Below are 15,334 nucleotides of genomic sequence, written 5' to 3' on the forward strand. Positions count from 1 at the left end.
CCAGCTGAGAAATTTTTTGGCGTGATTCTTAATATCTAGAAATAGTCAAAAATTAATTAAAAAAATTAAAATAATTTTCATTGAAGATTTGAAAAAAAGAAAATACTTCATTACAGCTAAGTTTTATTTTTTATTAAAAATAATGCCTTTGATTCATAAAAAATTTTGAAAATCATTACAATATATTGAAGAAGAAAAAATTGAATCATTGCAAGAGCCAAATAAATGGAAAACAACTGAAGTTTGTCGTGACATTTTTGGCAAAGATAGTAAATTAAAAAAAAAATAACGTTATGCTTACTTTTTATAACAAATATACTTACTTCGCAAATAATAAAATTCCAAATCATGTAAAAAAAAAATGAGAACATGTTACAGCATAGATTATGCTTTTTACAAAAGTGGTGATGAATCTGATGATAATATTTATATGCATTTCTAATCGAATTTTTAAACCATAGATTTTTAAACTATAATTTTTAAACCTATAGTGCTTTAGATACCAACGTCTCCAGTGTAACACCAGGAGACGTTGGTAAAGATCTCAATAGCTCTACAACTAGCTCTAACGCTTCAGGCGTTGTAGTTTCCTTCACGATCAGTCTGGTGCTGCAACAGCAGGACAGAGAAGATCACCCTCAGAAATTCAAGCAGTCTCGTTTACTGAAAACTTCAGTCAAGGAACAGCTTAGCTCACTGGTCCTTTTTAGGGCCATAGAACGTCGAACTACCTTGTCAACAAATACATTACAACCTAACAAAGTTAACAAAAAACAGCTTTTAGGGCTCACAAAAGTTTTAATTATGCATCTAGTTCTAAGAAAGCAAATTGGAAAGAAAACTTCAAATGCTTCAGATGTTTAAGATTTTTGGCGTCAAAAAACTGATGCAGAACATTCATCGAGATTGAAGCAGTAGCGTCAAATTCGACAAATAAAGAATCCATTACGTAAGAGATGAGATTTACATTATAACCCTGACAGTAATTATTTAAATTTTCCAGATTTTTAAATAATACTTGTATTCATTGTGGCAATAAAAATGAAGAGATTAAGCTTCAGGACTTTGATGCTTTGGTAACAAAGTTGTAAGATTATAAAAAACAGTTTGTCAGGTATATATTTTTTGTAAGTTTGAAATGTTTACAGGTTTAAGAAATAGCCCTTTTTATTCATTATAACGCGAGAAAGTGAAAATCAACGGCCCTGTAAGGCCAGCAGTTATTGTATGGCGTAAGGAACGCACGGTACCTCTCGGCATAACTATGTTTTTCTAATTATTTACAGCTTATTATTCGACAACGTAAACTGTATGAATTCCGAATAAATATGTTTTTAATAAGATGATTTTTATTTCGAGAAGTGTCAGAAATAGATGTAAAATTTTTAAATAAAATCATTTTGCATTACGTGTCAACACACTTTGGTGGTCTATTCAGTGAATTTCAGGTAGACGGGGGGGCCGCTAGTAGAGAAACAAATGTTTCTGAATCTAACTTATCAGATATACATAGATTTACATAAAAGTAAATAAATGTGTATTGTGCGATAAATAGTTTGTAGTTGTTCGTTTTAATGATATTTTAGTATGCTGTTCGCTGCAACAGAGTGTACTCATATGTACCATCAATAGAAGAGGCAGCATTGTGCATGATTTTTTATTGTATTCGCATGGCTTCTTTCAGTGTTCTTTTAACTGCATACTGCTACTTTATGCTTACATAAATTTATTTTAGCTTTTTACTTGCTACGTAAATTATTTTTTTTTGTGTCTGGTTAAAGCTAGCTAACTGATAATTTTATACATATTTTATTATACATAGATGATTGGAAAAATGAGGTTCCTATCCCTGTCTAAAGAAGTACAATAACAGAAGAAAATAAATAAAACAACAATAACGAAATTATCATAACCTAATTTTCTTATACCTCCATTTTTATAGTACATTAGTTAAACTAAGAGTGTTTGCTTTCAGCTCCAGGTGTTTTTTGTAAGCCTATCGCATGCGACGACGAGAATGTTTATCTCTAATTTTTACCGCTACATTACTAACATGAAAGCTCTTAAAAAATTTACGAAATTCGAGAGACATAATATTTTTAAAAAAAATCTGTCACAACTTCTCAAAATCCTGATTTTATAATAATTATTATTTTCCTAGGTCTTCAGTAAGTGTTAAGCAAAAAAATTAAAAATTTTGGCTGGTTCAGGCAAAGCACAGATGCTTTAACACCATCGCTATTCAAATGATGATTCCGAGAGATGGCACGACCGTTTTGCGCTAAAGATACTTTACTAACCTAAAGTGTACATTTATAAATAAATATTTATCCATAGAGATATTAGAACAGAGCACGCCAAGAGTCAAATCTTGTGATATGCGCATAGAAAGATATTGCTGCAAGCAAGTCCCCCTATGTCTTTGTCTAATGAGTAAATTTATACTCTATCAGCTGCATATAGATATACAGTAAATACAGGTATACATAGGCATAGGAAAAGGGTTATGTGAACATCTTGCCTGCTACGTCTGCTGTCATCAAAATATGAAAATACATGCATAACTGAGCGTGATTGTTTTATTTTGCATTATGAAATAATAATTAAAAGTGAATAAAATAAAGAAGTGTTTGATATGCAGATTACTGCATTCTTCTATTGATGGTAATGGATTTCATAAGCTTGATTTTTTTAACATTCTTCAGAAAATTTATTTTTTAAGCATGCTTTTACAATAGTAAAGTTTTGAATCGTATAATTTTTTTCAATCTCTATTTATTTGTCTTGCTGCATTAATGAGCAGTAAAATTCCTGTAACAATGCTAGTATTACTACATCAAATTCATTAAAAAAAATTTTTCTCACTAGAACATAAAAACATGATTCTTAGATAATGTTTTCACCTTTTTTTAATCTGAATTACCACCACTGAGGTTAAAATTCTTTAATAAATGAAAGTGTTAAGTAAAGTAGAATTACACACATCGTCGTATTGCATATGAGTGCATAAGAAGGTTTCGTAGATAGAATTCACATAAAGTCGACAGTATGAAAAAGCCGTACTTAATACATTTGGAATTGAAAGTATACATACATAATTACAGTTGTCTATTTACAGATGTGAAATTTCATAGTATACATTTCCTAATTTCAGGATCTACCACATGTTCAAGAGCTTATTGTGACAATGAAAACACGAAAATCATCATCGCCGTTTCCTTCAAATTTGAAAATGTTTGTTAGATAGACCAAGAAACGAAGGCCCAAGTCCGGAAATTTCTTTCGCCTCGAATTTTTGATATGGTATATTATCGAGTGCGCTGATTACGAAAAAAATTGTAAAAAAATTCTTAGTATGGTAATTCATTGCAAAAAACACATTTTTATACAAATTTTTTTTAAAAAACACCAATATTTCGAATACGGTAATGCGGTATACGAAAAACGGCTTGCATCATTCAAAAGAGCGAGAAAAATACAGAAAGGAGCACTAGTAGTGTTTTTTGACCAGCGTAAAATTTTGAGAGAAATAGCTGAGAAAACGATATTGCAGGAGTATTGATTTTATGTATATACGCACACGTCAGGTCTGGCGAAGCGTCTATTTTTCAATACCATCTTCTCAGCCATTTTTCTCAAAAGTTTATGCTGGTCAAAAAAAAAGTACTAGAACTACTTAAAGCATTTTTTTTCGCTCTTTCAGTTGATGCAAGCCATTTTTTGATACGCATTACCATTTACAAAATATAGGCATTTTTCGAAAAAAATTTTATGAAATCACGTTTTTTGCAGTAAACTCAAATACTGGAAATTCTATAACAATTTTTTTTGTAATCAGCGCACTCGAAAACATGGTATGTAAAAAATTCGAGGTGAAAGAAATTTCTGGACTTCGGGCCTTCGTTTCTTAGTCTATGGAACGCTACACTATAACTCGCCAGTCGCGTTCAATATGGTCACACAATTGTTTTTGAAGTATTTAGACTGATGCAGACTTCAAATAAGAGATTAAGTAGTACACCATTTCAGCTTGAAATATCACATGAGATAATATGAAAATTATCAAAAATTGTCACTGACCAAGATGTAAAAGTCAAAAAGTTATTTTTTTGTCAAACATCACAAAGTTAAAATAAAGCAACACTAGGAGTAGGACATTTAGCTGAGAAAGTGAGTAATAGATATGTCTTCTTCAACAATCAGAAAACGAAGGTATCATTAGCAGCTCAGGTATTAAGTCAAAGTACAGTAATCTTTCTTTACTTTTTGCGGAAAGATTTGCAAAATATTAAATTTTCTAGTTAAGAGGTTGCAAAAAAATTTTTGCAAAAATATCAACGACATTTTTGACTTGTTAAACATGCTCATCTAATTTCACAAAAGCTGCGATCGCTTCTTGATAACATCATCCACACTTTCTGTTTTAGAAAAAAAAGTTAATGAGTATATTGCCCATGTAGAAAAATAAGGAATTCTCAAAACAGGTACATTAAGAAAGGTGATCAGAAATCTGGCCAACTAAAGACTGATAAGCTTGTCTCTGTACTGGTAATCAAAGAAGTCAACGTGGAATTTAATGGATTTATTATCTGCTTATGAAATACTTATCACTTACTATTGCATATATTTGACAGTAAATATATAGAGTATTTGCTCTCGTATAAACTGAGTCAAGACCATGTAGATAGGTTTTTCTCATTATTCAGAAGCATAAATAGTCACAATAATAATCCTTCCTATTTGGCATACAAAAAAGTAGTGTCTTACAAAATGATTTGCATTACATGTGCTTCAGCAAATTGTTTGCCTCTAGATAATACTTTACTGTCGTCCACAGTTGCTACTGTGGATGAGTTAGATATACATAGTAAATTAAGTTCGTCCACAATAGGAAAAATTCTATAAAATTTTTATCTGCATCCGACTTACCAGAATTACCATTTGCTTTCACAAAAGTTAAGTTGCAAACATTACGACAAAGTTGTACGGGAAACAATGTCACAAATACGTAGCTTATTTTACTTATTATCAATAAATACATTTATTTGCGATTTAAACATAAGGCCAATTTAGTAAAAAAAAAAAAAAAGAGTACGTATGCGTAACAACAAAATCACCATCTTTTAGGGGCTATAGATATAGTTTTTAAGTATTTAACTTTTAATATCTACTTGAGAAGTTACAGTTTTTTTGACATTTTGTTTTGATTCAAAGTATTTGTTCTGTTTAATGTAAGCTTATGCTGAAAAATGTGCCGTAAAATTTATTGTTCTTCTAACTGCCATGCGAAGTTGCTAGGTTACTTTGAATGACTGTTACTTATTCTTATTTGCTTACTCTCGAGATTATGTTACATTTATTCATTTATACTTCAAAGAAGATTTATCCTTTATGATATATTCAAAGGTCATTATCTGCAGAGGCTAAATGAACTCTTATCTAATTGCATATTAATTAAAGCTAAATCTTTTCAAAAATTTGCATAATAGTTTATAAATATACCGTGTTCTATGTGGCACATTCAGTTCAAGCAAGCACCACTGCTGAGCTGAGCACTTTACTCAGTCAGCAAATGTATGTACCAATAGATTATAAATAAATGCCACTTTTAATTTGAACCTTCAAATATCTCATTTATCATTTCGCAAAATATGCTTTCAACATGGTTTAGGCTTAGCTCGCAACGGAAACGGCCCTTCTACGAACATCTTTGGTAGCAGAGTGTGGTTCCTTAAAACAAAAAATAAGTCAAGGCAGTTTTTAAATTAGAGACGCGAGAATTCCAGTATTGCCAGAGTCAATGCTGTCCATGTGAGTGTCGATAAAGCTTAAGAGTCTTGAGTTTGTTGAGTGTTCTTCGGCTACTAGTGCCAGCAGCTTACCTACGCTTAGAATTCGCCAAGGCAGGCGGGTTTGTCACCTTGATTTCTCGCACACACCGCTGCACAGAGTTTAGGCATGTCGCTAGCGCTAGATCAATTGGGTATTTGCCAGCAAGAGTTGTTTGGTGGAGTTTCTCGAGCGTATGAGAAGCTCGAGTAATTCAAGTAAGATTGCTATAGCCTTGCAGAAGAGAGTTATTTGAAATCAACTTTAGGTATATCTGTAGAGCTATAAACGCTACCTTCGGATCTGAATAAAATTCCCTATAAAAAATATCAGCGCTGAAATCAGTCGTAAACTACATTGTTGATTCAGCGTTTATTCCATGTTGAATCAATGCTGATTTAGCATTGAATCAGTGTTTATTGAAAACAATAACAGTAATAAACTTCAAAACAGTGCATTTTTCATGGTAGCATTGCAGTTTGCAATTAAAATAGATTATTTTGAAGCTTACAACCTGTTACAACAACATGTTCCCCAGTTGATAATAAGTCAACGTTCATTCAACGCTGAATGAGTATTGATTCAGCATGAAATAAACGCAGAATCAACGATGTAATTTACGACTGATTTCAGCATTGGTTCATCACTGATATTTTGGATAGGGGAGCCACTGCCACAACCTTCTACTATTGATGTTCTTGTAGTGCTGAGTAGTTTACCTGCAATACCAGTGCCTACATTTTCGGGAAACTTCTACGATAAGTTTGAATTTAAAGACTTGTTTTCGGCTATTGTGTTACGTGAGTCTCGCATACACAATGTTGAAAAATTGCAACAGCTGAAAACTCGCATACAGGGTAAGGCTGCCGAGATGCTACGAACCATGCAAGTAGTCAATACCAATTTCGAGGTCACATAGAGAATGCTTGGTGTTCATGACACCAATACCAGATGTCTGGTTGCAGCAAAAACTCGTGATCATCTCTCAGTGCCAGCTGTAACTTCGGAATCAGCATACGAGCTTAAGGCACTGCTCGGTAGCACTGTGAATGCCTTAGCCGTGCTCAAGCAACTTAATCAACCCACAGATCATTGGCACGACCTGGTGGTTGCTCTCACTATCCAGATGCTCGATGCTTGAGCTTTCAGATAGTTGTAATCTTCGTTTTGCAATACCACCAAGCCACTGACATTTGTTTTGCTTAAGCTTTTTATTGAGTAACACATCTTGGCGGTCAAGATTATCACATCTTCGACAGATAAGCATAACCTTAAGAAGGACGAGGGAGCTAGCAGCTCGATCTTCACGCATTCTATGATAACACAGAGTACTGCTAGGGCGAATCCCTCATCCTGCACTGCATTGAATTTAAGGCTCAAGGACCGCAAGAACGTTAACAGATTGTTAAAATAAAGGGCCTTTCCTACAATTTTCTTGGCGTGCACAAGCTTGATAACTGCAAATCGCTCAAGAGTTGCCAAACTTGCAATGGCAAACATCATTCAATGCTGCATGAAAATCTTTCAACTACAACGCACCTGGCAATTTCAGCTTGACCTGCAGCCCTAGCTAAAAGTAATTGTTTATCCTGCAACTGGAGAGCATTTTCAGGTAATACTAAACTTTAATCTACTGCTCTGGTAAAAATGCAAGGTCTTGATGGAGGTACGTATGTAGCACGTGTTATGCTTGATAGTTGCTCACAGCAATCTTTCGTTGCGAAAAACTTGTTCAAAAGGCTTGAACTACCATACCAAGCAATAAACCGTGAGATCATTGGTGTCAGCGGCGCCGAGGGTCCTCAAGTGCACGTACAAGCTCGACTTACCATTACATCTATCATCAGCGAGAACGCTACTCTCATTTTTTATGCACTGATTCTCTCGATCATTAGTAATTATAGGTCCGGAGTGCACAAACTGTCGAGTGACTGGAAACATGTGCAAGGTTTAAATTTAGTTGACGACTTTTTGGAGAGCCCGTCAGAAATCGAGATACTGCTGGGTGCTGAAGTACTTCCTCGAATATTACAAAAAAGTCTATGCGTTCGTATTCCCGGGACGACTATAGTGCAGGGTATAATTTTTGGCTGGACGCTCTCTAATTCATTGCATGTTAACAGTTGTGCCATCATCGCAAGAATAAGAGTTAGTGTTGTAAAATTTTTTAATAAGCAAGTGTATTATTGTGACTCATATACTATGTATTCTGATTTCACCTTGCTCGATCATAGTAAGCGGGCAGTATGCTCAATTTAATGTAAGCTAATACTAAAAAATGTGCCGTAAAATTTTTTATTTTTTTAATTGCCATGCGAAATTGCTAGAATATTTAAAATGACTATTACTTTTGCAAATTTACTTGCTTATCTTTCATACATTTCGTTACTTGGATTAAAACAATACTCTCGAGACTGTGTAACATTCATACATTTATACTGTAAGGGAGATTAATCCTTTGTAGTATATTCAAAGGTCGTTGTCTGCAGAGGCTAAATGTACTCTTATCTAATTGGATATTTTTTAAAGCTAAATCTTTTCAAACATTCGCATAAAAGTTTATACATGTATATACCGTGCTCTGCATAGCACATTCAGTCCAAGCAAGCGCCGCTCCTGAGCTGAACGCTTTACTCAGTCAACATATGTACGTACCAATTGATTATAAATAAATGCCACTTTTTATTTGAACCTTTAAATATCTCATTTATCCTTTCACAAAATTTGCTTTCAACGTGATCTGGGCTTAGCTCGCAACGGAAACGGCCTTTCCTCGAACTGTGTTCGTTGAATTGACACGATTTCTAGGCTGAAATTATCTACAGTATTTATTCCATGATCAAGTACTTATTGATAAAATACTTTTAACTATAAGGAGACAAAGCACAAATGTAACTCAGTTATCTTTAAAGAAGTGCCTATACTGTAGCGTAATTTTTTAATAATTGAAGTTCTTCATTGCAATATGCCTTCTAATTTTCAAACACTATATATCCAATCTGTTACAATACTTGATATATTATGTTCACTTTCTATTAGCTTGAAAGCTTTTATATCGTTTAAATGTTATGAGTTCCTACGATTAATAAAAGAATGTATTGCTATATACAAAATATAACATTCAGGTGGTATGTTTTTTAAAAGTGTTATGTTCTTTCACGGAAACCAATTAGAGGAAAAGAGGCAATTCGGATGCGTTGATCAGATCAGGTCACAATGTTTAAATCAGTATACATGACATCTATTTAAGTTTAGAGTGTTGTTTTATGTGGTATAGCTGCGTATTGTGATGTTGATTGTAGCAACAAGAAAGTAGTTGGTTTTTTGCGTGAACTTCAAAGAAAAAAGGCTATTCACATCTAAAAATACAGAGTCCGTATACTGCTACGGATAGCTTCTGTTGGTGCTGCACTGATGTTGTACATTTTATCCCATCCAGATTAATAAATAAAGAACCGTACTAATACACTTTAGCTGTAATCCTTGGCTACTATGTTACAAAATGGTTTTTGACACCATTCTCTCCACGTAAAGGGTTAAGCAGAGAGGAGTGAAACGACAACTTGCTCGTCACTCGGGCAGTTATTATAGTGAAACGAAACGCTGAGTACCCCTCCCAATTTTCAGATGACGTCACAACTGAGAGCTTGGTTAGCAAAAAATTTTAAAAACCCAGGCAGGATTCAGCCCTTACGTGCTCCACGCTAGCCAACTCTTCATTTAGTTGAGAGCTTTCACATACATTGTAGGGATAAAAAATAAATTAGAAAAAGATTAAATAATTTACATGTATTGGTGGGAAATTAATGTCCTTGATATGTTATTCGTATAATTGTAATAAAACTTTACTAAAAGTTTGTTTCTTCATTAATTGTACTTTATTGGCTTGTTGAAGGGTATTTACTACGTAGATGTTCAAAATTACCTAGTTTTTAAAAAAATTACCTTTTATACTTGATATATCTCACTTAAAAATAGATCAATTTCATAAGTTATTCGACTCCTAAAGTAATTACCTGAGATTGACTTTTTATATAAAAATTACATAAGTCAGAAATATTTATGAGAAGAATTGAACTAAAACAAAAAAGCCCGTCCCTTACAAACATAGTCATTGCTCCTTATAACTTAAATTTAAAGAAATAAGATGTCCAATGACAGTTGGTTCGTAATAAAAGTAACGTCAAATGGCGGTACCGTCGAATTTTGTATTTATCAAAAAAACAAAACGACGTTTCGGCCGTTTGGACAATATCCTGGCCTTTATCAGGTACAAAAATCTCTGACTCTTACGAAAGGGATGTAAAATATTAATTATTACGATCTTAAATCGTAATGATTAATATTTTACATCCCTTGTACCTAATGAGGGCCAAGATATTGTCCAAACGGCCGAAACATCGTTTTGTTTTTTAATAAATATTAAATTTAACAGTACCACCATTGGACGTTATTTTAATTAAATTTAAAGATGTAACTGTAATATAAAATTGAAATATAATAATAAACTATTTCGACTTATATCAATAACCTTATTACTTCCATTCAACTTTGTAAAAATGTTTTCAGATGAAATAACACGTAATACAGTAATTAATAATAAACGCCCTTATTATGTATACCTGTGTGTAGAACCAACTATACAAAATAAATTGACAAATCCAAATGACGAAAGTCATTAATTAATAAGATACAGTAGGATAACGCTGTCGAAGGCAAGAATGAGTGTGACATAAAACACTTAAAAGTATTATATTAATAACTTATCATCCCTTTCAGTAGCTTGGACAAGGGTGTTTTAATAAAAAACAAGTTTGTATTAAAAGTTGTTGTTGCTAACCCTTTCCCTACCATTACAATGTATATCTACTCATATATTATATCACAATATAAGTATCTTATCTGCTTAGCTAAGCATTTACGGGGTACTTAACAAAAACCCTTAGTTCTATCATTATAAATTACTTTTAGCTTTAAATCAATAAAAAAAACTTATTAGTTACTTAACATATCATTTAAAAATAATTATTTTAATTATCAATCAACTGAATGTACGAAGATACATCGAATTATGTGTGTGTTCACAGAGTGCAACTCTTTAAATGTTTGGTTAATTTTTTTGGAAATAGTAAGTTGAACGATAGGCATGATTAAACTCGTATTAAAAAATTTAACTTGTGGTAAGAAAAAGATTACTTTTTTATTATATAAAAAATACACTTAAAATTATTTTTTTTCCAAGTATCATCGTCTCAAATGTTGTCTACAGTTAAAATCTACGAAAAAAAATTGTATTTGTAAAAGAAGCATAATTGTGCTTTCTTTTTTGAAAATTTTATCGATTTAAGTATTATGATCGATTCAACCCATAGTAATTGCTGTATCTTTTATCGTTCTATATTTAATATTGTTGTCTACTTTTTAGTTTTCAAATAGTGTTGCTTCAAACCTTATGGTTTACGGAGATCTAAAGTATCTTCTTTATACTATCTTTCCTCAAAGAGTTTTGTTAGTATATAAAAATGCTACCAGCTGGGAATTTCTTCTTTAGAGGCACCGGTATTCCGTTCTATGAGTTGCTGCTTGGTTCCACTAATGTTAACACACTCATACCCTGCATTGATAATCATACGAGTATTGTTACTATTTTTATCTGCTTAATAATATCAGTTAAACCCAACTACAATTGTAAGTGTAGATACCAATACCTTTAACAAAGTAACTTACCACGGGTACCGTTTTAGAATGCAGAAATTTAATTGAAACTACAAGTAAGACTTTAAAAAATCAAACAAAGTCCAAATTAAACCTTGTAAATATATTTTTTCACTAAAACGTTAAATATATTAAATAAAGTATAAAAAAGCATTAAATTCGACCCACGGAAATGACGTAAACAACAGTTAAAAGATTCAAGGTATGCTAACTTTACAAATAAATTTTGGGAATGTCTATTAAGACGCAAATAAAAGATAATTATCCAAGTAGCAGATGCCCAGTACTAATGCTTACTTCGAAAAAAAGAGAAGTCTAGAGCAGATCACTTTTTCTTTGTGAGCTTTACCGCCTATACTTGGAATAAGTGGTATATTACTCTTCATGCCTCCTGAAAAGCAGCCCCCTAATTGTTATTTAGCCCTCCTTGCAGAGTATCTGTTCTTAAGTATTTCTAGATAATGTCATAGTCTTTTGACTCAGGTAAGAATTAATTGAACATGTTTTTTCACCTACTCATCAATGAACTGAATAATTTTTTAAGGCTTAGTGAAATAGTAAAGCACAACTTTTTCAGAAAAGATTTGACTTATATCATAATTTGTTCGTTGGGTGTTAGAGTGTGAAGTGCCCAGGGTGAAGCCCCACTAGAATATACATATACACTAGTGAGGTTTTACTACCACGGGGTACTTTGCGTGCCAATTCCCAAACTCTAGTAAGCAAATCTGAACATAAAATTTTACTGAAAAAAAATTTATTTAGATAATTTATTTCTATAAGTATTTTACTTGGTTATTATTCATTTTTTTATTATGTTATATACTATTGTACTACTTAGAAACGTACACGTCAATGTACAACACTCACTTTAAATTGGAATGCTATGTTGATATATACAAAATTTTGAAAATATTTTTTAAATTAAAGATAATTTAGTAATAATAGTTATGATGATAAGAATAATGATAATATAAATAATAATAATAATAATAATAATAATAAAAATAGCAATTCATTAAAAGTAAAACTTAAACTGCTAACTAATGTTGACATGCCTATATTTAATGAGCATAGTATAAGTGGAGATATCAAGCAATGTTGTAATCACTATGCTAAAACACATAATGCATACATGAAAGAAGGCAAACGCTATAGTATGTATGAACAACTTTTTATGTATTATAATGTCAAAAAATTGTATGGTTACACCATGACCCAAACATTTGCTTTATGCAGATTTCAAATAAATTCAAAGTTTTAACTTAATAGATATTTTAAATATAAAAAATTTTGCTAAAATTAGATATATACTCAAAGTAGATGTTGCTTACCCTGAAATTTTCCATTTACCATTTTATGCTCAGCACATGACACCTTTAGTAGTTAAACAAAAAAAAATTGACTACTCTGTACGACTAAAAACAATATGTCACACACTATCACGTTCTGGAGCAAGCTACGAGTCATGGTCTTCGTATAGTAAAAATATTTAGAGCCATACAGTTTCATCAAAGTTCATTATGAAAAACATGTATGGACCTAAACATGTATATAAAAGAACAATAAAAAATTGGCGTGAATCAATTGACATTAAGCTTACGAACAAGTTGGTGAGAAGATTAACTGCATAAGAATACATTGCACTTCCACATTTGTATAGTAATGACACATTTGATGAGTAGCTTGTTGCTATACAACTAATAAGCACTTGTATTTTTATTCAAAAACCTATGTATGCATGTAAGATTAAGTGTCTCAGACCTGTCTAAAACATTTGTGTACATACAATTCATTATGATTTTGTCAGAAATTGAATTGGACTCCTAAGCAAACTGTTGTATATCATCACTGATAGTCTTATGTATAAAGTAGCAACTGAGAATATCTATAATGTGATATGTGAGCATATCGAAAAATTCGATACATAGGACTATAATGTGAGATAGATGTAGACCAAGTTTTAATGGTCTTTTAAGAATCTCAAAGAAGATGTTCATTTGATTAATTCTGAGAAATAACTTACCTCCTTACAAAAGAAAACGATCAAAGTCAGATGCCAAACAACTTTATTTTATTAAGACATCTCTCCAGGTACTAAGTTTTTTATCATTTGATTTAAGTCAAAATGGCAGCGCACTTTCCTATCGCTCCCTTTAGAATCATTTTCCGTAGGGGTTTATAAGCACTGCGTTCGATGACTCTCTTAGATTTCTTTTATTCTATATAAGCGTATTTATCTATTGGAGAAGAACTCGACTTTTTAGGTGTACCCAGATTTATTAATCACCCAATAAACACCGTAAAAGTATTCACCTTACTAGCAGTTGGCCTCCTAACATTATGACTTTGATCCAGGCTCATCTGTACGACTTACTTATGTGGTAGACTGCTGGGATATTGTACATCTCTCTTGACTAGAATAAAAATGGATTCTAGCTAAGAGTTAGACTGATTCTTTGAGATCACTTAAGACTCTTTATACCCTTGTTATTTTTTTGTTGTAGGTTTTTCACCCTGTAGATAAACGCACTTTAGCGCTTGTTTAGCGTACTCTATACAAATTACCCGTGTATGGTATTCAAATTCATTTTAATGTATAAGATAATGACGAATTACTTAATATAATTAAAAAATTATTAAGTAAGAAATATTAAATAAAATAAAAATGTGCACTCTTTCAGTGTATACCAGAAAAGTATACTTTGAAGAATTATAAGGCATTAGTTGATCAAATGCAAAACATTAAGAGCCAGTGACCAACGAAATCACTAAACGTTTTAAATTTAAGAAGAAGTCATAAAAGAAAGAGGAAATTTTTCTCAAATTAGAAGCAATGAACAGAACATTGTTATTTTAAAACAGAGTTAAATAGTCATCTACGTGATTAATTTGTATGAAAGATGCTTTGTGATTTTACGAAAAAATGCTTTTTTGTGAGAAAAATTTGACTTTCAATTCAGTGGTGAAAAAAGGCTTTTTGGCCATAGAAGTAGTGACTTATGATCTAACATGCTGCAAGTGAAGACTTCCGTAAACTTAATAAAGTCAACAAAGCCACAGAAGAAATTGAACAAAGGCGGAGATTCAAATGAATAAGCATTCCACGAGAATCCCTATTCCGGTAATGGAAACTATTAAGCATCAGACGTTAAAAGCATGCCGTGTTTTTACGATGGATATACAAACCTGTATTGTCAAAGGGTAGCTACCGTGAGTATGTATGTTGCATACGTAACTAAACAGGGCATTTGGCTCACATAAGTTAAGTAGATTGCAACAATATTACATATTAAGATAAACAAAACTATGTACAGAAAAATACATTAATTAAAAGTCAAATGGTGTAAGCAATAACTTATATACAGTTTTTAACCATATTAATCATAATATAGAATTAATTATGATGACTTTAGATGTTGAGAATGTTGGGATCAAATACAAAGTTAATAAAAATTTGATCATTTGGTAGTATCTAAAGAGTTTCGCGTAAAAAATGTAGCTTTCTACTTAACTACTTGTTTGAAAATTAGTCAAATAAACGAAGCATTAAGCAAGCTGCAATTGGTGCAGTAATGTTAATTACGATGAGATTTTTCGCATTCGATTCGTAATACCATCCAGAAAGTTTGGGAAGATATTTATTGGATTCATTTTAAATAAATACATCTTTGCCCTAAAAGTACTAATTGTCTTGGATATCATTGCACAGGCGGTTTAAGACTTATTTTACTTTCCTGTTAGTATACACATTTACCATACTTTTCTATCTTCATAAGCTTTATTGTAG

At 32.1% G+C, this 15,334-nt stretch overlaps 1 protein-coding gene across 2 annotated transcripts in view; it reads left to right on the plus strand.

Annotated features, from left to right (window-relative positions):
- Window positions 1–15,334, plus strand: part of aay (phosphoserine phosphatase) — a 392,153-nt gene that overhangs the window by 130,073 nt on the left and 246,746 nt on the right. Inside the window, exon 1 of one of the 2 annotated variants that reach the window (XM_089597797.1) lies at window positions 14,441–14,757. The exons of the other annotated variant lie outside the window; for it this stretch is intronic. The gene's annotated coding sequence lies outside the window, so the exon portion shown is untranslated. Of the gene's footprint in view, window positions 1–14,440; window positions 14,758–15,334 lie in introns of those variants that run through there. 2 annotated transcript variants of the gene reach the window in all.

This window comes from Copidosoma floridanum, unplaced genomic scaffold (assembly GCF_036245765.1).
Source record: "Copidosoma floridanum isolate Cflo_tuat_1 unplaced genomic scaffold, Cflo_Japanese_pri ptg000037l, whole genome shotgun sequence".
In the NCBI taxonomy this organism is placed as follows: Eukaryota; Metazoa; Arthropoda; class Insecta; order Hymenoptera; family Encyrtidae; genus Copidosoma; species Copidosoma floridanum.